Below are 18084 nucleotides of genomic sequence, written 5' to 3'. Positions count from 1 at the left end.
ACATCCTTCTCTTCAAATTGGAAAGATATGGATTTGATGGGTGGACTGATCAATGGATGGGGAACTGCTTCTGAGATTGTACCAAGAGAGTGATAGTTGATGGTTCAATGTCTGGATGGAAATTGGTGGCAAGCGGTAGCTCTCACAGTTCAGGACTGGGACCAGTGCTCTTTAATATATTAATTGATGGTATCAACAATGAGATCAAGTGCTCTTTCAACAAGCTTCTGGATGATACCAAGGTGTGAGGTGGGGCCAACATGCCCAAGTGACAGGATACAATCCAAAGAGATTTATAAGTTCAACAAATCCAAGTGGAATGTCTTGCACCTGAGTCGTAAAAATCCCCATTGTCAGTAAAAGTTGGGATATGATAGGATAGAATACATGAATACAGGCTTGCCAAAAAGGACTTGGGAGTACCGGTAGATGGCAAGCTGGATATGAGCCAGCAGTGTCACCTCGCAGACCAGAAAGCCAACTGTATCCTGGGCTGTATTGAAAGAATCTTGGTCAGCAGATCAAAGGAGGTGATCTTGCCCCTCTACTCTGTGCTGGTGAGATCTCATCTGGAGTACTGCATCCAGATGTGGAGTCCTCAGCACAGGAGGAAAGTGGACCCATTAGAGCGCATTCAGAGAAGGGCCACAAACGTGGTCGAAGAAGTGAAACACCTTGCTTATGTGGAGAGGCTGAAACAGCTGGGGCTGTTCAGCATGGAAAAGAGAAGACTGGGGAACCTGATAGTGGCCATTCTAAAGCGGAGCTGTAAGAAAGAAGGGGACAGACTCCTTAGCAGGGTCTGTTGTGTTAGGATAAGGGGAAATGGTTTCAAACTTTCAGTTTGAACTTTCAGTCTTTTAGAATGGAGATTTAGACTGCATATACGGAAAAAGACTGTTTTACAATAAGGGAAGTGAAGTACTGGAACAGATTGCCCAGACAGGTGGTGGTATTACACTACTAGTGGTACAACTAGTCTGGTGTCAGTCTGTGATATGTAATACAACCATACTACCTTTAATGTATCTTTATCTGTAGACATTTAGGGATCGCAATTGCTATGAAGCCAGGGAAAGCAGAAATGGAAATTTCACCTCTCTCCTTCTTATTCTAGAAAAATGTTTGGACTTAAGGGTCCTTTCCAAATAAAATGATTCTACGATTAAATGCTTACTGAAAAGTAGTGGCTATTTATGCTGAATTTCTGTGTTTTTCTAAAGAACTGTTTTTGCATTCATATAGGTAGTGTCTGATATGATCCTTAAACACACATGAAGTAAGATTTAACCATCCCCATTCACTCACAGTATTTCTCCCTATTTATTCCTCATCTTATATTTTATCTGTTAAAGATACTGATTCTCTTACAGCATATCTGCAAATATCTTGTTGATGCTTCCAACATCAAAAAACATCTGACCAGAGCAAACAACAATCCACCATTACTATTGACAAGACTTTTCTCATTTCACCTAATCAAAGTCAATTGTTATGTCAGTTTGAATCCTGTGCTGATAAAGTACATTTATAAAATATAATTTTGTTCTCAAGGAAAGATGTTTCTCTCTGAGTATGAAAACTATTTCCTTCTGATAATTTTGTAATACAGTATCAGAATATCAGACAATTCATAGCATTAAGGACGTTTTCAAGAACTTACATTGGGACAAGTATCCATTTTATACAGAAATACAGGGAAGCCACTGAAACAGAGAATGACTACTTTAAAGAATTCTAACCTGATGAACTTACTGCAATCTGTGAATGAGTTTAGCATTTAATTACTTTGAAAGTTGGAATAAATCTTTAATATGGGCATCTGAAATACAGTATAAGTTTGATACGTCTAGGGCTTGAGATTCAGAGACACACTGGAAAATCAAAAAGCTACCTCAACAGTTTCTTACTAGACAGAACTACCTCTCTTGCAAGTAATTGAAAACTGCATCCACACATAAAACTTAATTTGCTAAAATTACATAATCATTAGTTTAACCTGTCACAAGAATGGACTTTGTAAGCAAATAAAATATGACCATATTTTTTCTTATTAATAAAAAAGAAGACAGAAATTATTTACTTGTTAGTATGTAGCAGTCACACCGGTGGTTATTTTTCTGGGCAATCATACCACATAACCTTGGCTAGCAGACGTCTGTTTCAGTGAGTGCAGCATCCCTAAATAATTCATGTTGTGTAATATAAACGAAGGATTTTAGTATACTCCTCATTTTGCTCCAGGAAGGTATAGCTGAATAGCAGATGAGTCCTCTATATCTTTCCAGTTTTTCCTACTCATGCCAAGAAATGTTAAATAAATGTTAAAACCTGTCTTCATTTATTTACTCGTATATCTAATAGTAGATAACTACATCCTTTATTTCAGTTTGCCTTGCTGTTACTGCAGTCCTGAGCTCTCATATCAAACTTTCTAGCTTATTGGTCAGTATGCTCCCTCTTAACACTCCCATGAAAAGGGAGCCAGGAACACGTAGGATTCATTGACAGTATCGCTTCTTTGAAAATGATTTCATCTAAGGGTAAAAACATATTTTTCTCTGGGAATCTCTTTGGAAAATCTTCTGTTGAAAACATAAATTCATATACAATAACTTTGAGTAATTGGTATCATTAGAAAAATTGGATAGGACACTTTGCCAGCAAAACTCTCTGTACTGGCACTTTCATCACAAAATGGACTGGAGAAGAGAAATGGATTTTCTAAATTTTCCTTACTGGTTTTCTGGCCATAACCTGTTTTACATATATTTTCAAAATAACTGATAAGCATTATGCACTGACAATGTTAATAGAGTTAAATATCTCCAAATTAGTCTGTGTATAACCAAGATGTTATAATTTTGTATAACCAAGATGTTATAATTGCAATATAATCAAGAGAGTAAGGCAAAGCAGACAACGATCACAAAAGAGAATAAGTGGAAGAGCTTACCCTTGGGTTGAGCTCACCAGAAGATACCAAAAGAGAGGATCTCCAGAAGAGATCCTTCCCCTCTGGTAGCCAGCTCTTAAATAGGTCCAGGAGGGGTGGAGCCTGGCTCCACCCCTTCCGGCAGCACAGGTGAATTGCCTTCACCTGTGCTCCTCTGGCTGACTCAAGGCTCACCTCAGGTGATTAATCAGAGGTTCAGGCCGTGACTCAGCAGTTCCCATACAGTCTGTCATGTAGAAAGACTGGAAAAGCAATTTCTAAATAAAGTGCTTAAGAATAAATCTATTTATACCCTGTTGGCAGATAGGATACTCCTAAATCAAGCAGCATCTGCAATCAGTTCACACATAAATTGTAGAAATAGACACACGTGGGTGAAATGAGAGTTCATAGTTAAAGGTAAATGAGATGAAAAGCAGATGCTGATTCAACTAATCTCTTAGGCACATTAAAAAGAAAAAAAATCAACAACAGCAAACAAAAGCAGCAACAACAAAAAAACTCACCAGGATAAGAGGTTAGTTTTCTTTAAGGAGATGCTTTTTTTTTTTTTTTTTTTTTTTTTTTTTTTTCCTTCACGCAAGACAAGTCAAGGGTAGAAAAAAGTGACCCAAAGGAAAGCCATATGCTAAAGAATATTTAACAGATGCTTCTGATCTGAGCCCAAATTTGGTGAGAAGGCTGCAGATTATTACTGTGTTTGAACATAATCGTATTATTATTTTTTTCATCTTGAATGATGTTTTTTGTGTCAAGTTCCAATCTTAAAGGAATTTGACTGTATACTGAGTATAATTTTGAAAGTAGCACTTATCAGATTGTATTTCAGACTCCACAGTGGTTCTGGGAGCCCAGGCAATGAAGGCACAGGTCCTTTTAGTATGAAAGGGATAGAGTGTTTGCCACAAAACATGTCAGAGAATCTGGAAACAATCCTGCATTTATTTTTAAGAGTGTATAATGTTTTTAGATCTAAAACAGCAGCAATTTTTCTTGTGGATAAGGAGGAAGGTCATACCCCAGATAGTTCATGCTATTCTGGCAGAGCAAAATGGAACAAAAAGATTGGCTGGATTATTCAGCCAAATTAATTCCTTTCCTTTTATGTAATTTCCACCAACTTCATCTTCCCCTCTAGGGTAAGAAATTAAACATCTAAAATGACTAAGACTTCTGAGCCCTGTAAACCCAGAAATGCCCAGAGTCTGAGAGGATACCAAACACCATGTCTAATCCAGTTGGAGAATGGCTGCTTTGTAAATAATCAAGTGTAAAAGTAAGAGGAAAAAAAAAAAAAAAAAAAAAAAAACCCAACAACAACAACAAAAAAAACCCTATTTATTTGTATTGCACTTGTTTGCACATATGATTCATGCTGGCAATCTTTCATATAACATTGGTGAATAGGGTGAATAAATTGGGAAGGAAAGAGAAGAAAAGAGTCACAGGAATGATATTCATTCTTTGCATTAAATTACGCTTACAATTCTTTACTATCTAAAAAGTAACCCCGAGATTTTTACATTACTTAAACAGTATTTATAATCTGTCCAGAGGCCTTCAGGATGGTCTGTGTCGACTTGAATTCTACTTACATTTGGGAAAGATGAAAAATAGAGAAACCACGAAAAGAAAAAAAATATTGCAAACTAATAAGTCCTATGTATTTAATGCAATGCCTGTACTTTTATGCTATTGCTTTATGTTGGTGAAGACTGATCACTGCATAAATTGTTGCTTGCATATTAAGCACAAGCAACAGCAAAGAATAGTTTTCTTGAATAAAACAGTAATTGCAGTTTGACAAAGTTCTCTGATACAAGTTTCTTCACCTTAATCTTTGATCTCAGAGAATAGGTCAGAATGCAAAGCATGTGGGCAGTCTCTGAATTATGTAATTCTTTTCCAGGTGCTGAATCTCCATTGTGAGCACTACTGGAATACATACCATAATCTCTTGAGCTTTACATTTACAGAAAGTTTGGTAAATAATATTCATGCATAATGGAAAGAGAAAAAGAAAGGCAAAAAATAAAATAAAAGGAAAGGAAAAGTTTTGGAACAGATAGTAGTAGTAGTTTCATTGTGGTCATCTATAAGAAAGAACATTATACCATTCCCTTTTCCCTTATTATGAGAGATTTAGAGTGGGATTCATCTGTATTAGTTTAAATGTCTGAACATTAGAAGCTGGATTCACCTTAGTACTTCACTTGAGGCTTTGGCTTGCAGACTTTAAATTTAGGCATGAGAATCAGATTGCTATCACTGTTAGTTCACAGGGGATCTATTCATCTGATCATCTATATAGATCTGCTTTAAAGTGTGATATCAGATTCTAATGCTCCGTTAACTAGAAGGGAGCTAACAGAAGGTAGTATGTAAACATAAATATCAAATGTCATTGAAAACTTCCTAGATTGTTTGAAACATCCACATGAGGCTGGTAGACAGGACCTGCAACTGGTCTCTGCCCTTTCAGCTGGTAGTTGAAAATCAGGCAAGATATCGTGTGGTATCTCAAACTGCACTAGAGACTAAAGCAAATTATGAAACTTAGAAAATTAAACTAAGCTCTAGTTCTTTAATGGAACTTAAACACTCATATGCAGACACAGCTAGACCTTTGGAATCTGAAGAATAAATCTGTCTTATATACAATATTCCTACAATATTCCTGCTGAAGGCTTCCTGCATATTTTACTTGCTTTGAGTTATTTACTTTTTTCTTTTTCTTTTTTTTGCAAACAATCAAAAAATTTGTGTTATTTATTATTTCTTTTTTTTTTTTTAATTTTCTCATTGTCAATCTGATTTTCAAAACAATTAACTCTTAAAAAAAAGAAAATTTTCATACAAAAAATATGAGTCCTTAATTTAAGTCTAGATTCATATTTTTTTACAGAGATAATATTTCCTTTCTCTGATAACTGACCAGCATGGAAATAATCTCATAAATAAATGTCTATATAAAAATAAAAATCAGTTCTGTTAAGTTTCAAGGTAATGGCTTATACGTTCAGACTTTTCTTATAGATTCTGTGAGAGCTCTATGTTGCTATTGCATAACTCTAGATATTATAATTATCTCCTAACTCTGATTTGGCTATTAAGTCCAGCTAGAAGTCAAATGTTCCCCTGAATATGAAGAGGTAGTTCTATTTAATCAGAAGATTATTCAGTTTATATTAACAAATTGAGTTTCTGGGCCTTCTCTTATGCCTTGTATAATGTTGTCTAACTTACAGTCAGCAGGGACCTTCCCTAGACTGTCCTGAGCAAATTCCCAGTGAGCACTGCTAAGTAGCTCCCAAGAGGCTTTAAGTTTGTTTTCCTGAAGGCTTTATAGGGTAGAAACTCATCTGATCTTTGTCTTCTTACACTAAAAGTTTTGAATTCAATTAATCATGGACACAGAGGCCAAGAGAACTGCTTACCATCACCACTCCCTACAGGCCTTCTCTTTTTTCAAGCAACAGAACCACCTTTCCCTATTGTCTCAGTACTTCCTATGGTAAACTATGTTCAATATGTTTTAGGAATTTACCAGAATTAGTTGTTGCAGCAGTATAATATTCCCAGTTTGTGTGTGAGAAGCTGAAGTCTCCTATAAAGACAGAGGCAACCAATTCCACAATTTCTTTAGAAATTGTGCCTGCAGAATAATTGCAGAAAACTGTTGCTTGCAGAATAGCTCATCCATGACATCATCCTGGGTGTGCAGCCAGTAGTAGACAGCCACTGCAGCATCTCCTTTGCCATCCATCTACTTAAGCCTCACCTAGAGGCTCTCTATTCCAGAATCCCTGACAGCAAGATCTCTGCAATGTACTCTCTCCCCTATGTACAGTGCAACATCTCCACATCACATCCCTGCTCTAGAACAGACAGTACCCCTTTATCTCAACAAGGTCACCTGATGCTCTGTTCTTCGCCTGCACTTCTCCATCTGCTCAACTGGACTGCACTTCTCACCTCAGCATTGTGGTGAGGCCTATCCACCTTTCAGACACACTCTCTCTCTCTCATTATATTTTGCTGATACTATATTTAATAAATAAATTTGTTCCACCTCAGGTAGTTGCTGCTGTTTTCAACTATTTTGGGATCCCCTGTTTCCCTTTTCTGGAGGCATAGATCCACGAATCTCTCTTCCCCGCTGGTCACCGCTGTAAATCATTGACAGCATTTCAGACGTGCTTCTGAATCTGCAGCACTCTTTCAAGTGGCATAGATGATCCCATTAATTTTGCCACCCTCAGATGGTGCTGTACCTTCTCTTGGCTTAAGCTCAGTGTTCCTAACAACATCTTCAGGCCCCTTCCATTTAAAAAATATATATATTCTTTTCTACCAGAACAGGGTATCTAATCTATCCTGTCTCACAGAAAAAGAAACATCCATACTACACTGCATGCTGGGTTGTGTGGTTTGAAAGAAAATTTATTAATACTGATCCAGAAATATACTAAGCAGAAGAATAATAAACCATCACAAACAATTGAATCTCAGTGCTCTAACCATGCCTAGGCCTTATTTAGTTTACTAATATGATCATGTGGATCCTAATCCATCCATCAGTGTTCAGGCAGTATAAACTGCCTATTTCTTCATGGGCTATTCCAGCAAAATTCACCTTCAGAAGTGAGGTGCTCTGGGGCAGTGCTAGATTCACAGACAGGTAGAAACAGAAGAACAGTGCTCAGGACAGCTATGATGCCCACTCACACAGTATCCTGCACTGGGAAGCTGGGAAGGCAATGACACTGCTGTTAAGATTTAACCTCACAAGCATTGCTTAATAGTTTTTATTCATCTCTTTGTATCTGTTGTATCTGTGGCTATCTGCACCTTGAATATACCCTTTAGCCATTTTGTTTTGATAAGATACCACCGAAACAAAACAGAATAGACCACTGAAAAATTCTTTGATTTATGATGCTATTATTACTATTATTACTATTATGATACAGGATACTATTTTTGATGTCTTAACACTATGTTTTTTTTAAAAAGTTGTAAAGGCTCAATTTGCCAGCTTTGCATTCTGCTTCAAATATTCAAACAGCATTGTCCTAAATGATTGAACTGATGCTGCAGAGGCTGTGAAAAATGGAAATAGTAACAAAAGTTAAAAAAAAAAAAAGAAAAAAAAAAAAAGTCACTTTCTAGTGCTGTTATTTAACTTAGACCACATACTTTATCAAAGTTGTTTTTATTTCTTGTTCTTACAGGAATTAGTTTCTCCTTTGTTATTTTCCTTTTCATCTACACATTTGAAAATCTCTTTGTTGTGTCTTTTCTTGTTGCAAGCTCACTGTTCTTCCAGCAGACAACTGACATTAATATCAATATCATATCATTTGGGACATTGCAGTTCTGGAGATAAAGGAGTATTAAAAAAGACACCACCAGTGGTCTTTTATATATCCCAGCTTCATAAAAGTGTTTTGATTAGAAACAAATCACTCTGAATGGTGCTATTGAACATACATATTCAAACACTAATTACTTAATACACATTGACTATATTTTATCTTGATTAATGGTAGTAAAAATTCAAGGCCAAAAACAGTACAATTATCTTACATTTTTTAAAATATTATTTAAGCTATTATTATTGTTACAAATGACCCAGTCCTTGAAATCTTTTGGGACATTTATAAGGTCCAATTCTAATTTTTTTGCTAGTGAAATGAGGCATTTGTTTTCTATTAGAGGATACAGTCTAGAGAATTCAGCTCAAAAATCTAATTATTTTAATGATTTAAAATCCCCTCACATCTTGAGATGTTTATATTCCCATGAATTGACTGTACTATATTTGTCTCTACTGAAAAGGACAACTTTCTATTAGAATAAAACATTCTGCTCTCAAGTAGTTATAGGAGTATGAAAAAATCTAGATATTGTGGTTCTTCATTTTGTTCACAAATCTCTCCTTTTATTTTCCTAATTGTTTACTCTTTAATTTCTAGCTAGTCCTCTATGAAACATTTAATTCATTATATAATACTTCCAACATGCAATCCATTAAAACACACTATCAAGTAATATTTCTTAAAAAAAAAAAAAAAATCAGGAAAAGAAATAAAGTGAGAGGCCAAGAAATAAAATATCCAATCCAAAGAGCTGTCTATAATAATTTAAAGGTAATATGGTAGATAGATAGATAGACAGATAGATAAACTTTGAATAGCAGATGCCAGTTTGCAAGTCAGAGGGACTATAAAATATCTGGGAGATAACTTCCAAATTCTAGCTCTATGCAGGTAAAATATCTTATAGCCTTTGAGATTATTTTTCTTCATTTCAATCACATAAATAGATTTTACTTTGCTTAGGATCAGCATTTATTTATTAATATAAATAAAATTATGATATAGATTATAAACTGTACTATTTCTCTGAAAGAGTGGTCAGTCACTGGAATGGGCTGCCCAGGAAGATGGTGGAGTCACCGACTCTAGAGCTGTTCAAGGAACATTTGGAAGTTGTGTTGAGGGATATGGTTTAGTGTGAACTACTGGTGATAAGTGGATGGTTGGACTGGATGATCTTGTAGGCCTTTTCCAACCTTGGTATTTCTCTGACTCTGTGAATCTGTGAAATAAATAAATAAATAAATAAATAAAATCTATTGATTATACTTAGACTAGATATCCTAGAAGTAAAGTTAATAGTTTAAATTAGTAACAGATGCTGTTGCTGCTATGCAACAGCTTTGGCTTTCAGCCAGCAGAATAACATCCTTGAAGCCACAGTGAAGTTGACATTGGAAAGATAAGATGACTACTGAATGAATCACTATATGGTCCATTGGTTATACTTACATATTCAGTGAAGAGAGGATAAAGCGAGGCTACAACAAGGGCTTTGTAAAAATTAAAAACAAAGAGAACCAAAGCTGTCCTCTTCTAAACTGTGGAATGCAACAATTAAATTGAACATAGATCTTCCTACTCTGTCAATCTTCTGATGTTTCTTTTTTTTTTCCAAGAACATGATCTCATTAATAACATTTTTCATTTTTCTTGTATTTAGCAACCACAGCTAGAAAACAAAAACAAAAACAAAACATTAAAAACAAAAAACAAAAAACAAAGCAAACAAACAAACAAAACATAAAAAACAACATACATAGAATCACAGAATCAAAGAACTGTAGGGATTGGAAGGGACCTCTAGAGATCATCAAATCCAACCCCCCTGCCAATGCAGGCTCCCTACATCAGGTTGCACAGGCAGGCATACAGGCAGGTCTTGAATATCTCCAGAGATGGAGACTTCACGACCTCTCTGGGCACTGCTCCAGTGCTCCATCGCCCTCACTGAGAAGAAATTCTTCACAGAAATTCCCATGTTCCAGTTTATGGCCATTTCCCTTTGTCTTGTTCCCACAAGCCGCTGAAAAGAGGTTGATCATGTTCCTTTGTCTTCCACATGTGATAATTTGAGTTCAGACATGAAATCAGAAAACAAAAAGTGGGAGAAAATTTGTTCAGACCATAAAGGATGTAATGATAAACTTCTTTGCGTGCTCATACACTTTTTTTTTTTATTATTTTTCTTGGTTCTACTCATCATCTCAAAGCTTTTGTCTGTGATGCTGTTTTCCCTCTCTTCTTCTTTCTCATCTATGCTCAGTCTTACTTTGTTTGTCTCAAGACATAAAACTTGAAGTATGCTATTTTTCCAGATGGAAAAGTATTCTGCAAACTCAGATGGAAGGGGTGGAAAAGATGCTCACTTATTAACAAGCTTTTTTTCTGGCATAGCTTATATATGAGCACTGTTCAAGCAGTAAAATAAATTAAAATTATTGGAATTGTGGATACTATAAGAAGTACCAACTGCATGTTAAAAACTTTCTTCAATGTAACATCTACAAGGCTAAACTTGTAGTTTTCATCTCTAAGAGAGAAACCTCTTCTATTAATTACATGCAGTATTATTCCTAAGCAATACAAATACAATTATCTCAAAGTCCATTTTCAGTAGTTAAGTTGAATATATATATTCAACTTAATATATATATATATAAGATATATCCAGAGCAACAAGGCAAATTAACACAAACCAAATAAAAATGTGAATATAGATTAACACTGTGTATTTATATAATAGTAATGCATTAGAATTACTTTTATAAAATAACTAATTTTAGGCAATCTTCAGAATTCATATTCCATTCCTTTGGTCATCAACATTTATTTAAATGTTATGCAAGCTTTCAATTTGCATATCAATTTCCATAACAGCAAAAGTGGCTGTGATGGATTAATGCAAAATCTCTTCTTCTAAGTATACAATAAAATTGTTTTTGTTAATTTATGTTTAGACTACAATAGCTTCTTGTAGAACAGTATGAAGAGAATTATCTGTATGTTCTGTAAATTGTGAAGACTTGGGAAAATTGGGAAGCCCACAGCACTCCCTCTGCTGTAGCTACATTATTTACTTAGACTGCTGAGATTCTGTGTGTGCTGTACAAGACTGGGATATACTGAAATATATTTCTGCTGGGAACATGAATATGGCTTTGTAGACTTTCAGTCACAATTTTTATAGAATTTTTACTTCAATACCTAGCAAAATTCTGAAACAAGTTAATGTTAATAAATGAATATAGGAAGAAAGTAAGAGAATGAGATATGTAAGCAGAATCTGTTTAAAATTAATTATACCTAAGTATGGCAGAAATAAAGATTAATTTTATATATTATTTATGTATTTTTAATGTAAGTAAGTAGAAATCTCCAGCTTTTACTTTATGTTGCAATCAGGAATATTTTCTTCTTGACCAAAAAGATTTAAAGGAAGTAAAATGAAAATTTCTTCTGAGACAAAATTTAAATTTTATCAAAACTTGAACTGATATACAAATTAAAAATAGAATTTTTATAGAAATACATAAACATCTATCAATATATTTTATTCATGTATTGTTATAGACTTCATCCTTGTTTTGGCTGGGATAGAGTTTCTTCATAGAGGCTCATGTAATGCTATGTTTTGAATTTTTTATGAAAATAGTGATGATAACAAAGTTTTTAGTCATTACTGAGCAGCACTTACACAGAATCAAGGACTTTTATAATTAAACTGCCCTGCCAATGAGATGTCCAGGGATGCATAAGACATTAAGAGGAGACGTAGACAGGACAGCTGATCTCAATTGGCCATAGAGATATTTCATGCTGTATGACATGAGATTTAAGAAATTTATCAATAGAGACCAAATGCTTTCATATACTTTAAAAGTATAAAGTAAACTTCCAGAAAATAAAGATAAAGGGCAGACTCTAACATGAGAGATGTGATCACACTACGATGCTTTGCATTATCTCTCATACCTATTGTAGATTAAATAACCATTCCAAAGGTGGTTAATGAACTTGTAAATACAACTAAGTTCAATAAAAAGGTACCAAATTAATCAATAATCCGTAGCTGAAGGTTTCACAACAGTATCTTAATAACCCTGAAACTTGACTTCCAAAATATTCCTGTTTTTTTTGTAAATTTAAACAGAAGTTTTCAATACAGAAGCTAGAAATCAATATTCCAACAATACCAACGCTTGTTATTTCACTCACATTTGTAAGTAGACTTCAGTTATGTAAGACATTTCTCCATTCCCAAAAGATTCATGTTGCCAACGCTTCCAATGTCTTGTATTTATTAACTTCATACTCGCAACAATAAGGCCACAAAGCATTTCTACAATTGGGCAACATCCAAGGATATTTTATGAAAAGGTACGTTTCAATCTGTTTTTCATTTCCTATTTGGATTTAATATTGACTCATACATCTAAGGTTGATGGAACTCTGGACACAGACAGGAAGTAAATGTTCAGAATTTCACATTTCACAAAATGAACACAAAATGTAGGAATTTTGACTATTCTACCATCTATTATAATCTATGTTTGTAGGCACATGAAAAATTGCCATAATGTCTACTTTGACACCCCCAGTATCCAGAAGACTATTTGTATATAATTAAATTTACATAAATTCTGACATTTAAAGTGTAGGTGATTATTTTTGTTTAGCTAAATAAAAATGTTTCTTTGTTATTCCAGGCAATGTCACAAGTACAACAGGTATAAAGCAAGATGTCTGGGAGATCAGTTTTGTTATGGATCTGTAGTTACAATTAAGAGGTGAAGTTTGTGTTACAAGCTCTAAATCTAAATTGTTATTTAGATTCCTGTAATAGATGGTAGTTATTTATACATGTCAGTGACATACATAATTCAAGATCTCACAATACGTCATTTAGATTTCATCAGTAAAATTAAGTATATGCTAGAGAGCAGATAATATGACCTAGTACTAGAGTTGGGTTTGACTGTGCAAATAAATTAGTAATTACATATAATACTCAAGAAAAGAATTGAGGGTATCTGCAAAGGACTGGCAACAATGGCACAGAAATTAAGATCTCCTCCTACAGCCAGGTGGAAGTTAGGAAATTTTCCTACAGTCTCCAGAATTGACTAGATGTCTTCACGTAAAGAAGAGAATCCTATCCCAAATGTCTAATTTTGGATAAACTGAGCTGTCTAGGTTTTACTCACTTAATTTCTTATAGATATCTGTTGTACATCCCCAGACAGCGGATCATCTTCTGAGTCTTAAATTTAGATAACTTGTAACTCTTGAAGACATTTATCCATAGGTCTATGCCAAATACCTTTAGAAAATATTAAAGCCAATCTTTTAAATAACAATTACTGTACTCTATCCTCCTTCAACTCCTCTCCCTTGCAAGAACTCAGCAAAATGTTTCCCAAGATTTGAATTCAGCTGACCGTATGCCATTTTTTTTTTCAGATTCTCTGCAGTTGACATGGTTTTATAATTTTTGGTTATTGGTATTCCACATCATAACATCATGTAGAGCACTGGGACTTAAAGTGTTAATGCTCAAATGCCAGGTAGATAGCTGTCTGGAATAAAAGAACTACATACGCCAGGGGGCTTTGTGATTAGAGAGGAGATATAACCCTTGGCAAGGTCACCTGATGTGCTCTTCTTTGTCAGGCTCTCTTCCCTGCTGCTTAACTGGACTGAGCATCTCACCTCAGCGATATGGTGAGGCCTATCCACCTTTCGGACATTCTCTCTCATTATATTTGATTTATTAGCTTCAATTCTAATTGTATTGTATTATGGAGTGCTATCTTGCATTCCAATACCATGTTTAGTAAATATGTTTGTTTAGTAAATTAGTTTGTTACTCCTCAGATTGTTGCCACTGTTTTTAATTATTTTGGGATCCCCTGCTTCCCTTTTCCAGAGGCGAAATCCCTCCACCCCACTAGTCACAGAACCAGGACAAACCAGCCTGTAAACCATCAAAACCAGTGTTTTATCTGACCATCCTAGAACGAAATAAAAGGTCAGTGACATATCTGTCACACTTATATGAATGTTCTTGATCCCCAATACATCTCAAGTGAAACTAGAGACTTATATGTGGGCTGCTGAATCATGCCCTATTAATCTTACCTCTCTTCTTCATTATTGTAAAGCATTAACATTCTTGTATGGTTTTTATATACAAACATCACCCTAATTCTACATCTTATTTTCATAAACATTTTTCAGAGTCTTTGCATAACACAGTGAAAAATTAGTATTATAAGATTTTTCTTCTATTTACTTAAAACTAAAATACAGAATTTCAGTATTAGATACTTACTGAAAATCTTTCCAGTTTTAGATTATATCCACTATTAACCACTTCTTATTAAAATATTCACTGATATATAATTAAAATACATCTCGCTGTATCCTCAAAAACGTACAAAGTAGTGTTAAATAAAAATGGAAAAAATAATGTATAAACAGCTTTTACATCTTTGGGTATAGATTTCACTTGGGCAAATAACTTCTTTTGTGTTCTTTCTCTAGAGCATCATGTTCTTCTAACAAACAGGTTTTCTGTATGTTTGTCTTTTTTTTTTTTTTAATTATTTTTTATCCTTGTCTGTTAATAAGCAATAGAATATACTGATCATCAGTAAATCATTTGATTTACAGTAAGTATAATCTCTTCACAGAACAAGGAACTAAGCACGTTTCATTAAAAAGCAACTATCAAAAAAGATATGAAAGATACATACTAGATAATTTAATTGAGAAAAGTAGTCAGAAAATTTCTGTTTCATTCTGTAACAGTGGAAGAATTTAAGGATATCCACATAATAGACAGTAAAGTTGATAAAATCGAATTTATAATCTATTTGTAAAATTTATTACCCTTATTATAGTCAATATCTTGTCAGGATTAAAACTGTTTTGTAGGTAATGAAGGAATGCTTATTATGAGATGAAATGCAGAAGAAGAAAAAAAGTTTAAAATCAGAAGAAAAAATTATGCTACAGAGTGCTAGGTATGGATTAAGCTGTATCTTTTAAAATGCATATCACTGTACACCTGCACTTCATAGATTCTAGCTATTTCTAAGCTTTTTCAAAATCATGTTTCCCACCACACCTAGAGAAAGGTACTGTGTTACAAGGGTAAACTACAAATGTTTTGAAAATTACTAACCCAGATGAATTACTATGTATTTAAAATTTCTTTTGCATTTTGTCACAGATATTTACTAGATGTAATGTGGGGTAGGATTCTCAAAATAGAACAAAAATTAAAGAATAACTGCAATTAAATTTAAAAGGCACTTTTCCAAAACATATGTTAATGTACGTGCCAAACTTACATAGACTATAATGTAGACTACAAGTACCTGTTACATAGTTACAGAGAAGAACAGGCTTCTGTGACATCTTTTTCCATTTGAATAGGTAGATTTTAGTATTTTTTTAAACTACTCTGAACATGCCAGACTACAACCTTGTTATTAGCTGTCATGGACAGTTACCAGTCTTCTAGAAAATCCAGTCTTCTAGGAAAAGGGGAATCAGAGATTAACTGAATTTCAAGGGACTAGGGCTCTTGATTTACTTGCTTCTCCAGAAACTGTTTGAAGAAAAAAAGAAAATGTATTTATTTTATTACTATTACCATCTTTGCTAATGCTTATTAGAACACATTTCAGTCCACAGTGTGTTGTATCGTCATGAGTTTTCAGAGAACAATCAGCTTATGGAGACATACCACCAAATCCACTAAGAATGTTCCAGGGGAAAAAAAAAAAAAAAAAAAAAGAAAGAAAAAGAAAAAAACCCAAACACTTATTTGAAAAAAAAAAAAAAAAAATAGAATGTAAAAGGGAGAAAATTAATGTAGGTTCAGAAGTGGATTTTAATACATTAACAAGAAATTTAATTTTCATCAACTTGCCAATTTTGTCTCCATGAACTGCTTTTTGGCATCTCTTTTATACCATGCCTTCTTGATAAAATTACAGACTTACAGATTTATAACTAAAAGAAAATTTATTCATTATATCAATGTACTTCTTTTGAAAAACGTCTTCCAGAACAGTTTTTCAGATCCATTTTTAAGGTGAGCAAACATTGTTAGGTGTTTTATCAAAGAATGCAAAGTATAATAAGAAAGAATAACAGAATCATAGAATCACAGAACTTTAGGGGTTGGAAGGGACCTCCAGAGATCATTGAGTCCAACCCCCCTGCCTAAGCAGGTTCCCTACAGCAGGTCGCACAGGTAGGCATCCAGGCAGGTCTTGAATATCTCCAGAGAAGGAGACTCCACCACCTCCCTGGGCAGCCTGTTCCAGTGCTCCGTCACCTCACTGTAAAGAAGTTCTTGCGTATATTTGTGTGGAACTTCCTATGCTGCAGTTTCTGGCCATTTCCCCTTGTCCTGTCTCCACACACTGCTGAAAACAGTCTGGCCTCCCCATTCTGCCCCCCACACCTCAGATATTTATAGACATGGATCAGGTCCCCTCTCAGCCTTCTTTTCTCAAGGTTGAACAGACCCAGTTCACTTTAGCCTTTCTTCATAGGGGAGATGCTCCAGGCCCTTCACCATCTTTGTGGCTCTCCACTGGACTCTTTCCAAGAGATCTCTGTCTTTCTTGTACTTAGAAGCCCAGAACTGGACACAGTACTCCAGATGAGGTCTTACCAGGGCAGAGTAGAGGGAGAGGATCACCTCCCTCAACCTGCTGGCCATGTTCTTTTTAATGCGCCCCAGAATGCCATTGGCCCTCTTGGCCACAAGGGCACACTGCTGGCTCATGGCCAACCTGTCATCCACCAGGACACCAGGTCCCTCTCCGCAGAGCTCCTCTCCATCAGGTCATCCCTCAACCTGTACTGGTGCATGCAATTATTGCTCCCTAAATGCAAGACTCTGCACTTGCTTTCTAGATTCTATAGGTACATTAGAGGATTCTATAGGTACATTGGTCAGAAAAGAAAGTACAAGGGGAGTGTACTCCCTGCGATAAATGAAAAAGGAGAACTGGCAAGAACAGACATGAAGAAAGATGAGATACACAACAAGTTCTTTACCTCAGTCTTCATTGGAAGGCTTTCTGCATCTCTCAAGTCTCTGAAACTCAGAGCAGGGCTTGGAAGAACTTTACGCTCCTGCTGTAAGTGAAGAACAAGTTCAAGACCACCAAGTGAACCTGACTGTGTACAAGTCTATAAGGTGGGATGACATACAACACAGGGCTAGGAGTAAGGTATTTGCCAAGATACTTTGCTTGATAATTGAATATCCAGTATTTGCAACTGGGGATGTAGCTCAGTGGTAGAGCGCACGCTTCGCATGTGTGAGGTCCTGGGTTCAATCCCTAGCATCTCCATAATCTTTTTGCAGAGATCAGTGATGCAAAATCCTTTCCACTTTAATATCAGAACATGCCTGAGGCTGCCTCATGAGGGTGAATTCACACATGTCTCTCAGGCCACATGACGTTCATCCCAGCATCCTGTTTTAATGTGAATGCCAAGAATATTCTCCACTATGTTTGAAAAGTAATGGTGTTTAAGTGAAGTCTCTGGTGACTGGAAAAGGGGATACATCACTCAGTTTTTAAGAAATGGAGGAGGATTGATCAAGTGGACCAAAAACTGGACACAATCCAACAGCATGCACTTGCAGCCCAGAAGGCAAACTGTATCCTGGTGTCACGGAGTTAACTAGATCAATCTATGCCCATGACATAG

At 35.2% G+C, this 18084-nt stretch overlaps 1 non-coding gene across 1 annotated transcript; it reads left to right on the top strand.

The window, feature by feature from the left end:
* The first annotated feature begins 17648 nt into the window (after window positions 1–17648).
* TRNAA-CGC lies at window positions 17649–17720 on the top strand. The gene has a single exon. It is a non-coding gene; the product is annotated as a tRNA-Ala (tRNA).
* Window positions 17721–18084: the final 364 nt, after the last annotated feature.

This window comes from Centrocercus urophasianus, unplaced genomic scaffold, assembly GCF_019232065.1.
Source record: "Centrocercus urophasianus isolate 14NV4802_14NV808 unplaced genomic scaffold, USGS_Curo_1.0 seq_9, whole genome shotgun sequence".
In the NCBI taxonomy this organism is placed as follows: Eukaryota; Metazoa; Chordata; class Aves; order Galliformes; family Phasianidae; genus Centrocercus; species Centrocercus urophasianus.
Note: the sequence above shows the minus strand (reverse complement) of the source record. Positions and strands in the feature narration are given on the sequence as shown.